This window comes from Acipenser ruthenus, chromosome 6 (assembly GCF_902713425.1).
Source record: "Acipenser ruthenus chromosome 6, fAciRut3.2 maternal haplotype, whole genome shotgun sequence".
In the NCBI taxonomy this organism is placed as follows: domain Eukaryota; kingdom Metazoa; phylum Chordata; class Actinopteri; order Acipenseriformes; family Acipenseridae; genus Acipenser; species Acipenser ruthenus.
Genome location: NC_081194.1, coordinates 24,945,513 through 24,967,978, shown reverse-complemented (window position 1 = coordinate 24,967,978; position 22,466 = coordinate 24,945,513). Strand labels below are relative to the sequence as shown.

General features: G+C 34.6%; 1 protein-coding gene across 3 annotated transcripts in view; it reads right to left on the bottom strand.

The window, feature by feature from the left end:
• Positions 1 to 21,811, bottom strand: part of LOC117411121 (serine/threonine-protein kinase PAK 5-like) — a 102,844-nt gene extending 81,033 nt beyond the window's left edge. Inside the window, exon 1 of one of the 3 annotated variants that reach the window (XM_034018284.3) lies at positions 21,636 to 21,811. The gene's annotated coding sequence lies outside the window, so the exon portion shown is untranslated. The remainder of the gene's footprint in view (positions 1 to 21,635) is intronic. The other 2 variants (XM_034018285.3, XM_059025280.1) reach the window with 2 other exon arrangements.
• Positions 21,812 to 22,466: the final 655 nt, after the last annotated feature.

The following is a 22,466-nucleotide window of genomic DNA, read 5'->3' as shown; positions in this document are numbered from 1 at the left end:
TTCTGTGATGTTTTAAATGTATCAGTTGACCTTTTCTCCTATGATTCTGTATATCTAACAGGATATCCATATATTGGCCCTTCTGACTTTCTCCTGTTGTTGTAACATCTTGGGCCACAGCGCAATCCTGACACAATTTGTATGTCCTAATACCAGCAGGAGGGAAGTCTATATTTTGCACATGTTGTTTTATTCCAACATCTTGACTATCCCCAGGGCCAGCATGCCAGTTACCATATTTTTCTGGAATAATTTTAGTTGTTATTTTTACCACTGCAATTGCTATAAAATACAATCAGATAGAACATGTTGCACAACACCATTGAATGTTTACAACAAAAACAAACACTACTAACCATTGCTGTCTCCTGTGCTCTACGTATGACTGAAAATCTTTTTCAACACAGTATCAATTGTTTTAATATTTTTATTCACATATTTTGGTCATAAATCAACTGCGGAACACAAGCAATTCTGAAAACTTCTTCAGCGTGATTCAGAAGGCAAAAAACACAGTGAGGATCATACTTCTGACATCTGCCTTACTCTTCCCACATTAGCTGTTTTAAACAGGGATGTGCCTAATGTTGATAAAGCGGAGTGACATTCCTTAGGATCGCAAAATGATGCTACAGTATACACTATGATTTTGAAAAATAATGATGATGATATTTTAGTTGTGCAGCCATTTAATTTGAGCATTCTGAAATGGTTCACAAAAATGCGGTAGCTGAATTGTGCCGGCCAGCCAAAGACTGCCGGCATCAAGATTTAACTGCAGATCTCAATAGAAGTAAATGGTAACTCAAATACTGCCACCTTGTCAGTGGAGGAGAACGACACTTGCTGTTTCCTTTACTGAATAGTGAAAATGTAATTTCTTTGCATTAGATTAGTAACACACATGTTCAAATGATGTATTATCTAGTTTAAGTGGTATTAATGAATGCAATTTCTGTTGCAGTACCATGGGTATTCCCAAAAAATAACATGCTGCGGGCAGACAGCAGACGAGAACAGCCAGGGAAGTTAACTCGGTGAACTAGAATCACCATTGTTTAATAGAAGACCTATAGTATGGGTAGGTCTCACAAGTGAGAATGAATAGGTGCACTTTTATTAAATACACCCTGGTGCTACTTGATGCTAATTCCAGGATAGCATCTAATTAATTGATCAGCTTTTGTTCCTTTAAGGAAGAAATAAAAGGGTCTTGACTAACAGAAGTAGGCTGTACACAGATGGTTTCTCATCATATTGTAGACTGCATCTCCGAAATTAGGGCAACACGCACACATTTTAAATCTCAGTAAGCTAAGGTACAGCTGTGTTGCTGCCAGTAAAAATCATTATTGAATTTCTGAATTTGGCAATTAGTTGTCAAAAGGTGGCCACATTTGTTCAGACACGGTGTTAATGTTCAAACAGAAGTACATGTTCTTTTAGTGTTTTTCTTCAATGTCCGCAATGTCTTCAGGTTATGAAAGGAGACAGTACATCTGGTCTATGTGAAAACAGAGGATTTTTATAAACTAAAATAAAAGTCTCCATTCCACCCCCCATAGTCAGTTCCGCATCAGGGACATAAAATAGTGCTTGCAGCGCTAGAAGTTTTATGCATTGTCAAGGTCTTATTGCAGCTCAGAAATACATATCCGATCTTGTATTAGACATTATTGCACTTAATATTATGACCAGTTTGAAACCCCTGTATTATCAATAACTTAATTGGAATTGCTCACCTGTTTTACAACTGTGTTACACCACTTATAACAACTTATATACAACTGTGTTACACCACTTATAACAACTTATATACAACTGTGTTACACCACTTATCCTACATACTTGCTGGCCAAATGAAAAAAATATATCAATACCAAAACAATTTAATAAAAACTTTTTTTTTTTTTAAACATAAAATAAATACCGAATTGATTGTTATTTGAATATTTATGACTGAAAGCAGTTACAGAGGTTGCATTTATGCAAAATCCTGTGTATTATACAGGTGAAATTTTAATAAAACACTAAATAAATATGGCAATACATTTCTACAATGCAGATGTAGCAGATGTGACCCACACTTTTCATCTCCAATCCACTATGCATTCTATTAAAATATAGTTCATGCTTCTCTCCACATAAATCATTATTTGTGTTACAGCTTTATCTGTGCTGCGATTATGCATAACCACCCTGTTGCGTAGCGTCCCGGTCAAGACAAGTCTGCGCCCTTTGAAATATGAGATCCAGACAAAGAACTATGGTTTAAATCCTTTTTGCACACTTTTAATAAATCACAAATAACAAAACACATGAACAAAATAAAGGTTTAAACAAAACACGAGTCAAACACTTTTAAACGCTTCAAAATAAACACACCTCAAAACACCCAAGCTTTGCTATCCTGGTGCTCTTTCCTTCACTTTTTTGCTCTCGGCTCTCGGCCCTCGGCCTCACCACAAACAAACCGTTTTTGTTCCCTTTTGTATCTTGTGGCCAGGGGCTTGATTGATTCCATCAATCATCCAATCACCACCTAGCCACATTCCACACTTTTCCATTCACTCTCAATTAAACAATTAATCATTCAATCTAACAATCAAACCATGTGGCTGTGCAAACGGTGGCCACCTTTACAGGCTGTCCCTTCACCAAGATGGCTGCCAGCCACTAAACTCTCACTCACAGACACACACACACACCCACATGCACCCCTGTGTGCTGAGTCTATGTTCTGTCACACACCCATATATTTTCTGCCAATTACAATATATGTGTAAACTTTAGTAGGTGTTCCATTGCCTGTATCTGGCTGCATTCAAAATGTTCGTCCCCCACTGTCTCAGGGTAACCTTACAACAACCTAAGTTCAAGACCTTTAACCCCGAGTCCTTTTAATTGCCGCCATTTCTTATGCAGCATTCTTGCCAGAGTGATATATGCTTGTCTTCTTCCGATCCTGTAAGGGGGAGCACACTTGACACAAATCAGTGTCGTCATTTTAACTGACTCAGTGTGAAAGCTGGAGAGAAGAGTTGTGATTTATAGTTCATGGAAGTGTGAAAATATCTTTTTTTTTAAGACTGAGTGGTTATTTTTAGTTTATTTTTATATCATATATTTTAATATAAAATCAAGAGCCTTAATGTTATAAGATAATCATTTTTATTTGTTGTTAAATATTGGAAGTAGTGTTGTGAAGAACTGGAAAACAAAATGTCAAAGTCATCAAGTTTTCCTAAAATACATTGCACATAGAGCTCATTTGTAACAGTGGTGTCACTGGAAAAGAAGGCAATGTATAGCTATACAAATTACCCACAGGATCATGTCTTAAAGACATGTGTGTATCACCTGACTAAGCTTATTATGTTACATATTGATGGTTAGAAATGTACTTATATATACTGTATATATATATATATATATATATACGCAGTCTATATATATGGCTGTGTGTGGTGATATCAGGCCAGAATGCAAGAACAACACAAAAGCAGTACTGCAGGGCAAAGGCGCAGTGGCGGCGCCGTGTTTAAACACAACAAATAAAATAAAAGGTTGTAACACAAACACTGTGCTCCCAGAGCAAAATAAAGGTTTTAAATAAAAACACATCTCAAACACAAACACAACACAAAACACAAAGATCAGGCTGGGCAGATCGCTTTCACTGATCCTATGTTTACTTTTAGTTTCGTTTTCACTTTCTGTCTCTGCTCGCTTTCTCACCCACGTTCCTCCTCAATGAACACCCACACCTCGAACAGGGAGAGCTGCAGGCATTTTAAACATCCCATCCACGCAGCAAAACACAACAAGCTACAGTTTCTCGCCATCATATATATATATATATATATATATATATATATATATATATATATATATATATATATATATATATATATATATATATATAACAATAACATGGCTACGCTGTCATATTTAAAAATAGTAAAACATAATACAAAAACAAATACACAGGGGCGGAGGGGTCACCCATTCTAAAATAAATAAATACATTTTAATTCAGCAGGGCTTTGCCCTGCCCCCTTTTCATGTGCAGGGCTTTCTACCGCTCTGCTACTATATATATATATACTGTATATATATATATTTTAGCTCAAAGAGCTAAATATAAAATATTGAAAAAATTATATCTAGTATGTCCAAAAGAAGCAGAATAGTTTGTATGGGTACCACAGATTAACACTATTTTTATGACAACTGTGTTTGGTTGGTGGCATCATTCTTTATAATAGGTTTTACCTTAGCATTTACTTCTTAGGATGACAGTCTAGGTGGAGTGATACTTATGCAATATTCCTACTGTAAATATAATACAGTAGAACCTGTCATATCTGTTTGAATTGGTCCCAGGGGTCATGTAAGAATATTCTATCTCAGAAGGAGTCATTATACTACATTGCAGTTGCTTTATAAACGTTGGGACATTATAAATTAACAAGGTCTTTTTTTTAAAATCTGCAAATGAATCCATTCTGTCCTGCTGGATTTACTATTTCACACCCATAATAAAATGTGCATTGATCAGTTTCCATCAGTACCGTTCAGTTGGCAGCAGCATGTGTAAAGATTAATGGTTTAATAGAAGTTATCCTATCTTACAGGATCGGATATGACAGGTTCTACTTTAATAATTTTAACCTTCTAAATGTGAACATATCCTCATCATATAAGTACATTAAAAAGTATATTGTTTTTGAATTCACAAAAAACCATAACATTATAAAATACTTTGTTTATGATCAGTAGTTTGCCTTTCCCAGGCTTCAATTAGTATGTTCTGACATTCAAAACCAAATTCATACATAAATTAACAAGTGCGCAGAACACTCTGAAACATGAACTCTGCTCTTTTACTATAAATAAAACATGTGGAATTAATATAATCCTTATCTTTAAAAAAGTGATCCTCTATTGGCTATATTTAACTTTCCAGCATACAGTAACTGTCTCATCAATGCTGCACGGTTACAGTACTTCAATGGGGGACTTCTCGCTGTTAAATCCTATTTTGCTTATCCATATCAAAATATATATTTACAATGCTCTTATATTCAGGGCTATGGTTAATAATCCAATTTCCCCATCCACTCGAATAACAGAAAACAGTAAATACAAAATTAGAGCTATTAGTATCATGAAAATGTAAACCACCATGACCTACATCCACTGAATGCACAAGAAAAATTGTTAGTTTGACATGATTATCATTGTCTCACTTACTAGTGCTAAAATATGTGTATGAGCAAATTTAATCACAATTGGACAACCAGTTCATATGTAAAACTCAAATGAATGCACAGTTACTGATGTGTCCACTATCAATCAGCAGCAAGGGATAATACAATACTATTATTACTTAACATTCTAGCTAAGTATATTAGATTTATTCATGTAATCCATTTTGGCTACTTAATGTTCTATGACATGCATGAAATGTCTATTTTGATCATTTCATTTTATTTAAATCTCTCACTAACTAATTTGCTTCTAAAGAGGGGTGTTTTTCATTTCCTTACATCACATGACTTCTTGACAGAAACGTCCAGCATGGCGACTGAAGCAGAGTTGCTGCTAAATAGATGCGAGTTTCCTTAAGACATTTATTAACAGCAACACTACATAACTGAAAAATAACTGTTACTACAGCCTTGTGTTAGTTCTTAATAATCATGCATGTATATATTTTTTGTAAAACTTTAAAATATTGCACTGGCCACTTTTATATTTATATACCCATTCATGAAATCACTGCAAATGAAACAGAATACTGGTAGAAATAACAAACTACACTGAAGACCTTTCCAGGATCAAAGGGATATAGCCGACACCACCTTGTGTACAGCATCTACTGACAGTTTATCATAAAACATTTTTTAAAATCAGCATTTACACTGATGTTTCAAGTAAATGCTAATTAAAATCTACAGTAAAACAATACATAAGCAATTGTATTATGAGATGAAAAAAGTACTAAAGTCTCTTCTTAAATTACATGGTGCCAACTAAATCATTCCAGTAAATCTTACCTACTCGATATGGCTAGAATTTTGTTGCTCAGCTTTTTCTACATGAAAAATGCACACATTATAGTAAAGATAATTTGGTGTTTTAATGGTAATATATATATATATATATATATATATATATATATATATATATATATATATATATATATATATATATATATATTAATGTACTCAGGAAAAGTCAATGTCTAAAAACATGATACGTTCAGAATAATTGTTCCTACAAGGACTCATGTGCGTGGGACCCATTCCTTCAATGCAGTACAGCAAAAGAGTACAAGATGTGTTTGCCAAATGTACTGTTTAGAAATGACATAACTATCATTACAAAATGTGGGAGTTAAAATATTTTCTTCTAAGCCGATTTCTTTAGTCATCAAAATCATTTCAATTACTTAGAATGTCTAAGGCTGTTAACTTCATAAACTACAGTAGTTTTGCAATAAGAGTCGCGTAAATATGAAAATTAGACACCTTGCTAAATCCAGGATACTAACCTTAACATAACTTTTTTTGAATTGTGCATTTGACTGGTTAAATTACAAAATAACTATTCAAATAATATCCTAAAAATACGAGTAATTTTATGAAATATTTATATAACCAAACCACATTTTCCCTGATTCAAACAACCTTTTCATCTCACCAGCTACATTTAAAATCCAGATAGAGAACTGTGTGATGTTTTATGGAGCATTCATATATTGTAACTATTGTAATTTTGTGCACTGATTAAATATATATAAATATGGAGCATTGTCCTGCTGGAAAAACCAATCCTCAGAGTTGGGGAACATTGTCAGAGCAGAAGGAAGCAAGTTTTCTTCCAGGACAACCTTGTACTTGGCTTGATTCATGCGTCCTTCACAAAGACAAATCTGCCCGATTCCAGCCTTGCTGAAGCACCCCCAGATGAGTCCAGTTTTCAGCTTTGCCCAACACCTGGTCGTCTAATGGTTAGAAGGAGACCTGGAGAGGCCTACAAGCCACAGTGTCTCGCACCCACTGTGAAATGTGGTGGAGGATTGGTGATGATCTGGGGGTGCTTCAGCAAGGCTGGAATCGGGCAGCTTTGGCATGAATCAAGCCAAGTACAAGGTTGTCCTGGAAGAAAACTTGCTTCCTTTTGCTCTGACAATGTTCCCCAACTCTGAGGATTGGTTTTTCCAGCAGGACAATGCTCCATGCCACACAGCCAGGTCAATCAAGGTGTGGATGGAGGACCACCAGATCAAGACCCTGTCATGGCCAGCCCAATCTCCAGACCTGAACCCCACTGAAAACCTCTGGAATGTGATCAAGAGGAAGATAGATGGTCACAAGCCATCAAACAAAGCCGAGCTGCTTGAATTTTTGCACCAGGAGTGGCATAAAGTCACCCAACTTCAATGTGAAAGACTGGTGGAGAGCGTGCCAAGACGCATGAAAGCTGTGCTTGAAAATCAGGGTTATTCCACCAAATATTGATTTCTGAATTCTTCCTAAGTTAAAACATTAGTATTGTGTTGTTTAAAAATGAATATGAACTTATTTTCTTTGCATTATTCGAGGTCTGACAACACTGCATCTTTTTTGTTATTTTGACCAGTTGTCATTTTCTGCAAATAAATGCTCTAAATGACAATATTTTTATTTGGAATTTGGGAGAAATGTTGTCAGTAGTTTATAGAATAAAACAAAAATGTTCATTTTACCCAAACACATACCTATAAATAGTAAAACCAGAGAAACTGATAATTTTGCAGTGGTCTCTTAATTTTTTCCAGAGCTGTATATATATATATATATATATATATATATATATATATATATATATATATATATATATATATATTTATTTTTTTTATTTTTTTTACAACAACTTTATAAGATAAAAAAATGGAATTAGAGAAACGTGCCACTGTTACTAACATAATCATGGCCTGGTTTACAAAGGATGTTATTTACTCATGTGTTAAATGTTTTCTTTTAGATTACTTCATAGCATAAATGATATGTCAAGGTGCTAAAGTTGTGTAAAGACTAATCATTCCATCAAAGTTTGTCTGTTAACTATATTCTATAAATATGTGTTTAGATTTGCCTGCTCAAATTGAGGAGAATTTTTTTTTTTTATTCAGTGGGTTGAATCTTTACGGATCATGACAGCAACAGTAGAAGTTGGATAATAATAAATTATAAAAATGAGCTCAAAAACAAACATGGGATCAGATTATCAGGAAGTGAGTTTTTTCCCCACAGTTAAATAATGTTTTAGGGGTACTATGAGGTATAATCAAGACACAATGGAACCGGACCTCCCTGTCCAGGTGCTTACAAAGCAGCACTTTTATATTTGTTATAATCTAGGACAGTGGTGTGCTTTTTAAATGCCACCCCCATTACTTAGCATACCCCCCCCCCCCCCCCCCCCCCCCCTCACCCCACCCCCGCGCTGACACATATTAAACGTTAGAACTTAACCTTAGATTTTAACAGGTATCTGTTTTCCGGATTTAATGTAAATCATGTATTTAACCACAAAAAGTCCAGATTTAGCTAAATACATAAATGTTAACAAACACATTCTTACAAGTTTTCAAAATTTTACTTTCAGATATAATTTATAAATGTTGAAAACCGCATATTGTAAATTCAACATTTAAAACCAGTCTATAAATCTTTTTTTACACTTGGCGAGTTAACATTAAGCTACATATAACCGCACATATAACCGAACTGGACTGGACCAATATGAATCAAAACACAGAGCTGTTTTAAGATTTATTTTTATTTTTCGGGTTCTCAGACGCCATTCAATCTTTAAACTTCTAGATGAAATGCCACAAACACAGGCTTTTATTTTCCCATACTGTTGCAGCAACAACTCACTTAAATAAAGTTTTTAGTAATATTATACATTTCCTTGCTAAAGATTAAAAAGAAACATGTAACAGTAAGTTATCTGTAACATGTTATAATAATAGCTTCTGTACATGAACAACTCGACTGGTCATGAGTCAGTACTCTGAGAAAAAGCAGATGACTACATTGACAGATGGTGGAATGACTTGTTGCAGCACATGTCCATGCAAATGTATTATAAACAAAAATAGATGGTGTCTTGCAAAGCATAGCCCAAGTCAGCAGTGCAATCTTGGGGTTCTTGGAAACACTGTGTAACCCCACTCACCCTCACAGGTGATGATACCATCTGATATACAGATCTTATTACAGACTTTCACAACCAGTGCCAGCTATTGCACAACTGCAAGATATTTAAAGGGTGTCATGATTTCACTCAAACAGGAGAGCATATGTGCATTCCTTATGAATACAATTCTGCCAATACAGTTCATGGGGAAGTGTAATATTTAGATCTTTGTTCAAGGGCATTTGTTGGCTGGTTGGATTACTGCCCACTGTAAGGATGGCCCAGCTGTCACCCAGCTCTACAGTTAAATCTAAATTGTTGCATCAAACATTTTTTTTGTAAATGTTTTGTAAATCTTTTTTTTTTTTTTTTAATCTGATGTCAAAACCATAAACAAAATTAAGGTAATATGACCACAGAGTGGTTATACGGTACAGTCAGTAGGTTTGATAATGTTATACGCGTAACGGAACCCTTCATGGAGACAAGTGGTGTCAGCATTGGCAGTTATAGGACGATTTGACCCCATTTATATATACGTTTTGATATGTAGTGGATGTCTTTGATAAAAACTGTACTGCCAGAATAATAGACAGTAAACACTGCCAATATCTGAACTACTAATTACAGTAACACTGGTGTTATATAGTTGAGAGGCACTCTTGTTTATCGCACAGCGTAATTTTTGGAGAAAAGGGTACGTTTATGATATTTAAGTTTCAATGCAGGCATCTTTTTGGGTATATCTTGGGTATATGGTTTGCTTGCTAGTTTTTAAAATGTACTGGTACTGTAGCATTTTTTTCATGTTATTCTGCAAGAATACTGGTGATACTGAAACATTGGGTTATGTCACCAGCCACTTTTTAATTGCTACTGTTTAAAACTTGTGTTCAAAAGCAAAATCACCCAAAAAGCATCATGGAAAACTGTTTTATTCAACTTGTAACTCGCAGCACTAGCTCACCTCGGCAGACAGACAGTGTTTGGGTATAAAGTGTTGTTGCAAATCTACAAGAGTTCTTTAAAATAACTTTGTATTTCTCGTATGCAGACTGTCAGAATTTATTTGGTTCACACTGAGAACAATATAATAATATAAGGATATACGTGTTAAACAGAAACCTTTGTGAAGAGCAGGGATCCACATTTTTAAATTCAGGGTCACATGCAGACCTGCGGACCACTTACTTGAATCCCTGCTCTTCTACCTTGCCCACATCAGTGTGGTAGTGTCAAGTGGTGACCGGCACAATAAGGCTTAGGTTTCATTCACTGGTTTTAGCATGTTAAAATCATCTAGTGAATATATATCGCAAGAGTCAGCCAAAAACTTTGCTACAAATGCAAATTAGGTTATTATGATATTAACAATCACAGGTAAACCACTTTTACTCAGCGGACTAGGCAGTGGTTGGAAACTGTCCTTATATCGCTGCTATTTTTGTAGCAATTCTACAGAGTAAATTATAAACTCACTCAATAAATGGATGCAAAGAGTGCTGTTGACATGCCTTGTATATTGTAGAATCTGTTGGCTGAATACAGATCAGTTTCAAATAATATCTTCTTTGAGGGACAAAAGGTACAGATTCTCTGAGCTCTTTATTCCAAATTTGTATGAGCGTAATGAATAATAAAAAAAAAAATCAATTACTTACAGCTTAAAACATGAGTTGTTCATTTCTTGAATGGTAACTTTTATTGAGTGTTTTTCATTCTGAAAACAAGCATGCTAATGACAACTTGAAGTAAAGAGCTTGTGTATAATAGATAGACAGATAAAAGGCATTAAGTGTTAAAATCATTTCCCACCACCATGGACCAAAATGCTAAACATTAATAGATATTTTATGTATATAAATGTATATGTCGAAGGGTACATTGACTTATTTTGAAATACAACATGTTAAACTTCCTAAAGCATCTGCAAGCATAACTAAAGAGGATAGTTAATGTATTGCTTTAGAGTTCACAATCGGTGTCTGCTGTTGTTTTTATAGTGTGAATTGTTTAATATATGGCAAGAAACAATTTTTATTTCTGTATTTATGCTAATTAATGCTAATATTTGAAAAAACAAACAATACAGTACACAGGTAACATTAGACATTAAAATGTACAACTCTATGATTAGTTGTTCTTACCTGAGAAATGATGCATGCTCATTTATGTAATCACAATTGCATTCCCTGTTTGTTCAGATAACTCTGTTGCAGTGTTTTCAAAGATGGGAAAACTCCAGCATTTGAGCGAATTTTCAAAATGAAAAAAAAAACCATTCTGATGTAATTCAATGTAGGACTCAAGTGAAAAAGCTTTATATTGTTGTGTTTGTTCTTGCACAGTCTGATAACTTCCAATGGCCATTAATACAAAACTGCAGACACCAGCAACATCATGGCAGACAAAATAAGCTGTGGCCTGCCCATTTAGGATTTGACAGTCGGCAGAATCCTGATTCTACTCTGCTGTTATGAAGGCACTTTTCCTCTGCCAGCACAGGCCTTGCACGGCCGTCTCAAATGCATTTTTCCACTACATGAAAAACCTCAAAGCTGCACATGCACTATGTTGAATAAAATATAATGGACCTTACATAGCTATTCCAGTCAACAAATCATATAACAATACATCCAACCTGGTGCAGCAAATAACAAAGGCTTGGCTATGTTACTGACAGAACAGCAGTAAACATTGCCCCATAGATTCAGTATAATTTGATTACTAATTCTAGCAGAAAGGATGCATCTACTTCAGTCAGTAACAGTCCAACTCTGGCATAGACGCTTATTTGACCTCAGATTTCACAGTGCTACACAAAGCTGGACCTAATGTGGTCCCTGAAGACCAGGCAAGTTGTAAACCATAAGTAATTTTTCTGCTTTGCTCCCTTAACCCTTTAAAGGACCAAGCATTTTTCAGTGGGATGTTCCCCCAGGACCAGTTTTTTTGGCTGTAGTTGACTCTCTTCCTATAGAAATTCACTAAAAATCTATTTTTTACAGTAGCATCTTGGAATTTATGTCATTTTTTTTCAGAACACTGGGGAACATTATAAAGTACTTCAGAAACCATACAAACGTTTTGCTTTTTATTTTATTTTTTTTAAATGTTAAGTATCTATTTATTATTATGTATTCTGCTTAGAGATACGTGTATAACCCGAGGGACATTACAATATTTCCTGAAAGTTTTGTTGAAAAATATTGATATTTGGGCAAATTACAAGACATTGTTTCCCCTGACTCATTGCAATGACATAATAAACATTTATTTTCAAGGTCTTTTTAAGCAATAATGGACACTACTCTTTTTCTCAGAATAAATATGTATAAATAATAGTTCTTCATTTCATTATTATCAGTAAAAAGGAAAAAAAAAACATACCTGATAAATTTAGTTCATGAAACATTATCTGCTTATAGCCACTCGTTTCTTGATATTTATAAATGTTGTAAAAGAACATATATTAAAACACATGAGACAAAATATGTTCTAATAGAACTATAAGTCAGATATATCGGAGTTACAGTGTTTTTTTGTTAGCTGTAAACAGGTTCCTGTGTTTTTTGCTTCTGCGTACTGTGTAAAATATATCCGCCCTTTAAAAATTAAATGCCCGTCTTTGTGAAAAAAAAAAAAACAAACAAGCAGGCAGGCAATGAAATTCAATCCCTCCCCTATCCAATGATATGATATAGAAACAAAGTGCATTTTTGATCATGTTTACCACAGTTCTATGTATATTATATAATTGTTCCCCTCTTCTATTTCTATTCTAGAAATCATCACTGTAACACTCTTAGTACTCTTGCAGAAGAAAGCTTTTATTTCTGTATAAGGTTAGTATTCATTCAAACTACAGTTCTCATATAGCTTAAACTGTGCTGTGATATATTTGGAATAAAATGTATTAGCAACAGCTGCAGTGATTAGCTACAACTTTCACTAGACTTGTTGCCAACTGAATTACTTTGGGATGTGCTTGAATGTCAGATAATAATTTTTAAATCCCAAACAATGCTAAGTAGTTCTGGCAGTTTCTGCAAAAAAATAACGGAAACAACTAGGGAAGCTCTTGATAAACTGGTGGAAGGTCATGCATTAAAGCCACATGTTAAAACTTAATGAATACTATTTCTTAATATAGTAAACAGAAGAATAACAACGATGGTGTATCTGAAAATGATAAAGTACTGTCAGCTCTAGCATGCGACTGTGAGACGGTAGAAACCTGCTGTTATATCAGTCACATCAAATGTGATTCAAATTAATCCCCCAGTGGTCAACATCAATATCAACTTTACTCTTTCCTGCTGTGCAGAAGATAGCTTTGCAACTACACAATATGCAAGTGTGAGAATAACCAAAGTAATATTATCAGGAACTTTCAGTTGACTCTTATTATATTCTGGTCAGGACAATTCAATGTGGTGATAATATGCAGTGTGACATTAACAGGAGTGACACTAAGCGGGTTTCACTGATTATTATTATTATTATTATTATTATTATTATTATTATTATTATTAAATGTAGACAGGTACATTTGAAAGTGAACCCTAAAAGCATTTCAGTCAAATGTGTCGTTAACCATGAACAGTTTCAAATCCTATCTATTTCTTTTTTATTAAAATTAAAAGTTTACAGATTACTTTCTAACATATGAAGATTCTGATATTTTTACTTAAAACAGTGCTAGTGCATCGATATAGTGATCTACGTAATTGTTTTTGGTTAAAACAATCATTAAGTGTACAGTGATACAAAAAGATGATTGCTACTGTGTGTGTAATGTCCATTGTATTCCCCTTTAACATCGACTTAAACTAATATTATCTGCCATTTAAACGTTTGTAATGTATAATTACAGTACAACATTACCATGGTAAACTTTTATAAGGTTTGCAATTTTGTATTAAAAGTTTAAAACTCCTATTTAAAATATACATTAAAGTGAGAAATATCCTGCCTGATACAATGAATAAAGTTTAACTGCAGAAGCCATGAAAAAAAGATCCAGGACAACATTCTTTGTGTTAAATCATGGTAAAAGATCTGAGAGTTTTAAAAAGATGAAGAGAACAAAATGAGTGCTGAAGTGACACTCTAAAGAGAAGTGCCAGTGCTCCACAGCGTCCCTCTCAATGCTCGCTGACAGCCAAGCTTCAAACTACGTTCATGTTACTTTCACGGATCATTCCTGCTATCTCTACGCAGCACACTCTACATAACGTAGGAATCCTGCGTGAATCCCATTACCTTCACACTACATGTACCGTAATACTTTTATTCAGAGCAATGGTGTGCAAAAGTGTGGGACGCACCGTTGACGATCACTCTAGGACTTGTAGAACTGGAGAAATGGTGTTTGAAGCGAGTGTCAGTGAAACTTATTTTTTCAGATTTAATTGCTGAACGATAATGTTTTTCAGATTTATTTGTTAGGTAAATGTTGAATCGCCAAGTGTAAAAAAAAGATTTAAATTCACTGATTTACTGGTTTTAAATGTTGAATTTACGATACACGTTTTCAACATTTATAAATTATATCTGAAAATAAAGTTCTGAAAACTTGTAAGAATGTGTTTGTTAACATTTATGTATTTAGCTAAATCTAAACTTTTTGTGGTTAAATCTAGGAAAAAATATGCGATTTACAATAAATCCGGAAAACAAACACCTGTTAAAATATAAAGTGTTGGGGGGTGGGGGGGCATATAAAAAGTTCGCGCACCACTGATTTATGGGAGAGAATCGTTATAGTCTGACGTGCACAATACACTGAAAGTACTGTACCAGTAGTAAAATTAATATTTCTGTTAATAAAGACGCTGCTGATCATTTCATCTTCTGTACATTTAATGCATTGTCAACCATACAGAGGGTTCTCATGCTCTCAGACTACATTAACTTATTGGGGTTTGTTTTATTAATCAGCGGTTTGTGGGATTATACTCAAATGTAATCCAAAGGTTATGCATCTATCATAAAAGTTTGAAATTCAAGGCAGTTGTCATGTTCACCATGTAGAGCATGACAAGCATACAGACAGACAGATGAACAGTCAAATAATGGTACATTTTGAACGAACCTTGTAAACCCACCACATAAAATGCACTATTTGTAATCTGTTAAGGGTTTAAATAAGAAGCAATTAATTCTATCCATGCCAAAGTTGTTTATTGCAATGTTTTGCTTGCAGTCTGGTTTGTTTGTTTTAGTTTATAAAACTGATTTATTATTTTTCAAACTACACATTGCATTTAATGAGTAATTCTGAATTGCACATAATTAGATTGGCAATTACGATCTACTGAATTGTACTGTATGTAAAACTACACCCATTATATTATGCTACTTTGCATTCATTCCTGGAGTTATAATAAACACAATAAAATATACCACAAGTATCGTACATAATAAGAGTTAGTATTGTTGATTAAACAGCTTTCTGCAAATAACTTATATAAGAACATAATATATAAAATGTTGGGTTGCTGTAACCTGACTTGGATAGGTAGTTAGGAGATTTAAAAAAAAAAAAATTGCTTAACAAAGTTGAACAGTTTTCTGTTTATTAGATAAAACTGTCTCTACTGTTTCTCTTTCATAACAATATGAAAATAAAATGTACAGTATATACTAGTGTTGTAAATCGAACCCTGACGTTGACATCGATTACCGTGCAAATTGTAACGATGATTATCGATCATTATCAAGTTAAAATGCTTAAAAAAAAAAAAAAAAAAAAAACTTCAATCACAGTAACAGTTTAAAGGAACAAAAAGTCCTCTTTTTATAGAGCATGGTATTAAAAAACGAATTCAAACAAATCCCGATTTTTTAAGACATGTTTGATAAATACATTTAAATATAGCGCTCTCCAATTTTCATATTCTTGCCGTCACTAGCCTTTGCCTTGTTTTGTGTAAAATCTGACAAATGTAAAAATAGAGGTAAATTAAGAAGAAAAAAAAAGTATGCAAGTACCAGGAAAAGAATAAATCAAAAAGGCAATATTTGTGCCATTTATAAGACAGAAGATATCTTCTTATCTTTGTGTATTTAAATATTCACTGCAAAAGACTATGTTAAGATAATGTTAAGTTTGTGACCCAAACCCACAAGACCAACTATTACACGTGTGGGTACCTGGGGAGAGTCCACACTTTCCCTGTCTATGCTGCAATGCCTATGTAGAACATAAGAACATAAGAAGGTTTACAAACGAAAGGAGACCATTCGGCCCATCTTGCTCATTTGGTTGTTAGTAGCTTATTGATCCCAGAATTTTGTCAAGCAGCTTCTTGAAGGATCCCAGGGTGTCAGCTTCAACAACATTACTGGGGAGTTGGTTCCAGACCCTCACAATTCCCGGTGTAAAAAAGTGCCTCCCATTTTCTGTTCTGAATGCCCCTTTATCTAATCTCCATTTTGAATGCTTGAATCAGATCACCGTGTAGTCTTCTTTGTTCAAGACTGAATAGATTCAATTCTATTAGCCTGTCTGTATACGACATGTCTTTTAAACCCGGGATAATTCTGGTTGCTCTTCTTTGCACTCTTTCTACAGCAGCAATATCCTTTTTGTAACAAGGTGACCAGAACCTATGTCTGCTATAGTGTAAATACTTAACCCCAACTTAACCCCAGTTTTGTCAGTTTGTGTTGTAAACTAATGTTATCTTAAGGTAGTTTTTTGTAATGAATTTCCATTGTTTTTTAAATGGTAACTACAGTGTCACCCTTGGAAATTTGGTCTTAGGCCCCATAATAAAGACCCGGCTCTCCTTCATTATTTTGCTTTATGTTTTAACTACGCACCCTTATCAGCATGCACTGCATATTGTGTTATGCACGTCTGTTGACACTGCCTGTTGATACTGCCTGTTGAGATGCACATTGCACTTTCTGTTTTAAATTTCAGTACAGAACTAATTTTCCAATTGTGATGTTTTGTAAAACTATTCTAAATAAATAATATTCACGTTTTTGAAATCTAAAGATTTCACCCTTTTAAATGATGGTTTTGATTAGTACATAACTGAGTTTATAACAATGCATGTACTCATTCTGTGTAGGATATAGAGTAAGGGCTCTGCTTTATGACACAGGCTACCAGGCGTGTAGTGGGGCCAGGGGTTGGCACCGCTCTGCCACTTATTTATTACCTAAAGTCAAACATTTATTTTAGTATTTGTATTTTAGTAATAAAGACACTCTTCATAGATCCTGGTCGCAACTCACATTTGTCAGTGGTGAACTGCCTGGACTACTGTCACTATCCTCAGTAACACAGTACTGACTAGTGGGCAAGGTTTTAATTTTTTTATATGCCGTACATAGAAATACCCGGACTGTGAAAAACGACTTGACTCATATCATATCTTTGTTTTTTATCCAATAATATGAAGACATATTTAGCCTTATTTATACTGCTTGTGACCCACTATTAACCTTTCATAAACACAGGTGTACATAAAGCACTTTATTTAATATACATTGAACAAAAAACTGTATTTTCTGGTTACGCTCCAAAGAGGGCATTTGCATTTTACACCAGGAAGAAGGCTTAAAAAAAGGCTACCATTTGCTTTTAGACTCACATTTGATTATAACCTTTATAAAAACAGGAAATTAATTATTATTATAATTGAAGTAACTGATTTAACTGTGCCACCTGAGATAGAATACGTTTTTAATATACTGAGCATCAAAAGAAACGTATCACTTATATTTGAGTATCAAAAGAAACGTATCACTTATATTTGGATGAAATTCACTAGATGTGATCGAAAAATGACAAACTCTGTTTTAGAGCAGGTGCAGTGACTTTTTATTGTGCTGATTAACAATTGACATCATGAAGATGCTGCAAAATGATCTGTCGATCTTGGGCAGGTGTTGTGTCTCCCAGTTCGTGGCCTGTACCGTCTCGCCAGGTTTGAAATTGCTGGCTGTGAGCACCCAAGACGGTGAGCCACAGTACGCTGCCCTAGTCCAGCCTCCAACATGCCGATTGCACAGAGGCGCTGCTCTCTTGACAGATGTGGCATATTGTTTTTTTTTTTCTGTGATTTTCTTTTTTGCTTTTATTCAAGCTTACAATTCAGCAGCTGAAATCACTCCATATCCAGTGTCCAATCAACTGTCTCACTAATTAGGTGATTAAGTGCATATGCTTCAGTCATAGTCACTCAAGCGTGTTATGGTCAAGGATGAATGATTGAGTGATTAAAAAGAAACCAAAAACACTTTGTCAATGTCCATCATTCATATACCTTATTTTTCTTCTCGAAAATAAATGTGTTATAATAGTGATAAGTTTCTTTTGATGCTCGGTATACTTCAAGACTATAACAAAACCCTGCAGTCACATATGCCAGAATTGTTCAATGAATGTAAACATTTCTAAACACGTCATTAACAAACGGTGATATGGCAATATCAAAATCAAAATCACAGCAAAGGCAAACACTACGGGCTATCCTTTTCTTAATGGGAATGTCAGTTGCTCCTCATTTGTTAGCAGATTCTGACTCCCACTAGTTCTTCACTGGTCAGCGCTTAAGGAATTCTGCCAGCGTCCAGCTCAAACTCCCTTCAGAATCACAATATGAAGGGAACGGCGCAATCCAGCACATACATAAACCCCTTTGCCCTAGAATAAACAGGCCCAAAATGAATCATAAGGTTGTAATAATCCTGTTCACATAAATGTGTACAGATTGATGCTTACAATACTTAAATAAAATCCATAAGGCAAGAATATATGTAATAACATGAATTCTAGCCACATTTAAACTGAAGTAAAATTGAAATAACGTGGATGTTGTTGATTTTTTAGAATATGTGCATGGACAATACTGAGAACAGCAAATGCAACAATCAGATGGTGCATACCCTTCAGACTGTAGCCTGTACAACTGGTTTGATATTGCACTTCACAGGTAAAATATTGGTCAGGATTTTGATTAATAAATGCCACCAATGTTTAGTAATCAATAGTTACTTGGAGTGTGTTTATCTATGATCAAAACAGGAGCACCAATAAAATTCAAATTCTACCAACAAAAAAACTAAGCCATTATAAATTTCAGCAAATCAATACAAACATCAGCAGACCCTCATCTAAACCTATCCCCTGTAGGTTTAAAAAAAAAGTGGCTGTTAAATTATAATTCTGATGTTTAAATATACTAAAAATTAAAAATGCAGCTTGCAGTATGGTAGTATTACCTAGACATTTGTTTCCCCTCCCTCACACAATGCACTACTTACAGTGACCTGAAACTATAAGCTTACTGACATTTAAAAGCATTTTGCTAGATATTCTTATGGATCTATAAAACTTAACTGACGTTGATACCGTTGTATTTTGATTAAATACTGCACATGTATAGTTAATATCATAGCTGACGTTTGTTCCTTCTATTGACTTTCTTTATTAGACCCTAGATCACTGAAGGCTAGTACTACCATGCAAATGTGTACTGTATCTAATTTAGAATATTTCCCTTTCAGATTTTGATAACAATGGGAGAGTTTCCATGTGTGTTCTAATTTTACTCGAGACATTGTGCTCGAGCCAAATGAGAAATGGCCCTATACATTTCTGGATCAGTTTATTTTACTCGAGAAGACCTTCTTTTCATCTGACGTCATGCAAATGAAGGAGAAAAGAGGAGGTTGATATGCAAATTAACCATGCATAGAGTTCTTGTCCGGTTTTTGCAGACAGCTCGGGAAAATGTGGTTTCCATGCACAGAGAACAGGTACAGGAGAGAACCTAACCTGGAAATCCATGGTTGTCAGGTGACATCTTGTTTGAGTGAAACTTTTTAAAACACAGTGTTAAGCTGATGTTATAAAGCTTGATTTGTAAATGGCTCGTGTCTGGTTTACTGCTCTCGCCCAAATTGTTTTTCAAATGTCCATTGGTGGGGTGGCATATCGTTAGTAGTGAATACTATTTCAACTAATTTATCACATGACTTATCTGTGCCAGACACCTTCCACATATGCTCTCATGGTTGACTGTATTGGAAGCAGTGGACATTTTCACATGAAATGCATGTTTCCATGTGAAAATGGCCGTGGATTTTCCGTGTTTTATGTCATGCTCACGAGTAAATGAAATTTACCCTATCCCTCTCTGATTATCAAACCTGATGATCTCAAATCAAACGTGCACGTGCATCGCCACTTCACGTGTAAATAACCACAGTAGTAGGATGACACAGTGACAATAATTGATCAACAAGACCTATGAAGTGCTGCCTTGTCATTATGGCTGAAACACTCTGAAGTCACAAGGTGCACTAAGTGTCTGAATGTCAAAGTGATTATAGTGATGTCATAAAACTCCTTGACCATAGGCTAAATGATCTGCTCACACATATTTCTTTTTTTTTTAAATTGAAATATGAATATTTACAAGGGACCTGGTGGCACAACATGTTAATACACCAGCATTTCACCTTTTAGGCCTGAGTTCACCACATTTTTTGCAATTATTATGGGGTACTACTCTCTAAAACCTGCCACTCTCAAAAGGGTGGTTCCTCCAGGTCAGGCTTCAGGCATGATTTACAATGCCACTGATTGTTCTATCCCTGCAGGTTTAAAATAGGTCTTAACATAAAACCAATTGCTACCTAGAGTATATCACTTTGTTATCTATTTTTGCTGAGCTTCTAAAAATCAATTGTCAAAATTGCATAACACCACAAAATCTCTATTTAAACTAAAGCAAATGTTACCTTATTTGCATATTTGCTCCTAAGAATACTGATATTGAATTTAGTAACTGTCAGCTTTGCAAATATGAAATGTGCTGCAAAAGGATCTGTACTGTACATATTGGGTATGTTCTAAGTTAATCTGTGCATGCATTTTATATTTAATCTTTTGTATTACACCGATCTATAAAACCATGACCTGCAAATAATACATTTATCATACATTTGGTATTACCCTGAATTTAAAGCCTTTCCAGGAATGAACAATATTGACATACTGCATAAACAAACATATCACCACAAAACATGCAGAATAGCCAATGACCACACCGCATAGTGTGTACATCCATTTTTTAAATGACTAATTCTAACAGACCAAATAGGCAAGTAGCGAAAAAAAAAAAAAAAAACACATCTGCCGTTTTAATTTTCGTTTGTCACAATCGAGGGTCGTGAAAAGTGTAAAAAAAATATTTATAGAGCGTATTGTTTATTACTGGGTATCTTGGGAACAAGAACAATCGCGTGCTGTCAAAGAGAGCTACAGTCCTATAGCCCGTTCAATAGGATAGAGCACTTGTGCAAACCACTCTGCCCAGCGAACAATGCCTGGCAAGCGGAATGTCTATGTCCAAATCAGGACAACAAATTGAGATATAAAAACAAACCGTAAATAAAACAAACAAGCTTACCTGCTGTTTTTAATTATGAGCGTTACATTTCAGTTTTTTCTTTCCTCTCGGTTCCGTTATATTACTGCCAGCGCCATGTTATTGCTCTCCTGTGTGCTTACAATCCCTATTGATGTGAAGACAGTGCTACAGTACATCCGGGCTGTTGTTGAGCTGAGCTTCAGGCTGCCAAGCAGTGGGAAATAATTAGAGCACCTGTGTCAAGTATTGGTGATGGTAGCGTTCGTGAGAAACATGCAAGTGCGAGATAGTGAGCTGTACAACACATGATTTGGTTCATTAGAAATTATTTAACTTGTTAACTATTTATGTATGCACAGTACAGGATAAGAGCCTGCCAGTTGCCCATCACTCAACATAGACCAGACAGGTGTGGTCAGACAGTCAATTAAACCGCCCTAGACGGTTTCCTGGGGTATGGTTCTCTGTGACCTCCTTTCAATTGTTATTTATGATAGATCTGTTTCTACAGAATTTTGAAATTGTAATATGTCCAGGTAAGCGTCAAAATGTAGGTGATTAGGGATGGGAATCTAACAATATTTTGTTTGAACATCATGTTGCCTATGTTGTATGTATCATTTAGCGTTGCTGTTTTTTAGTCACACAATGGATGTATTGAAATTTGTTATTTTAATTAATGTCTTAATCGATATATATATATATATATATATATATATATATATATATATATATATATATATATATATATATATATATATATAAAATACTTATTGCAAATCACAATAATAGTAGTAATACTACTATTACTACTACTACTACTACTACTACTACTACTACTACTAATAATAATAATAATAATAAGTGATT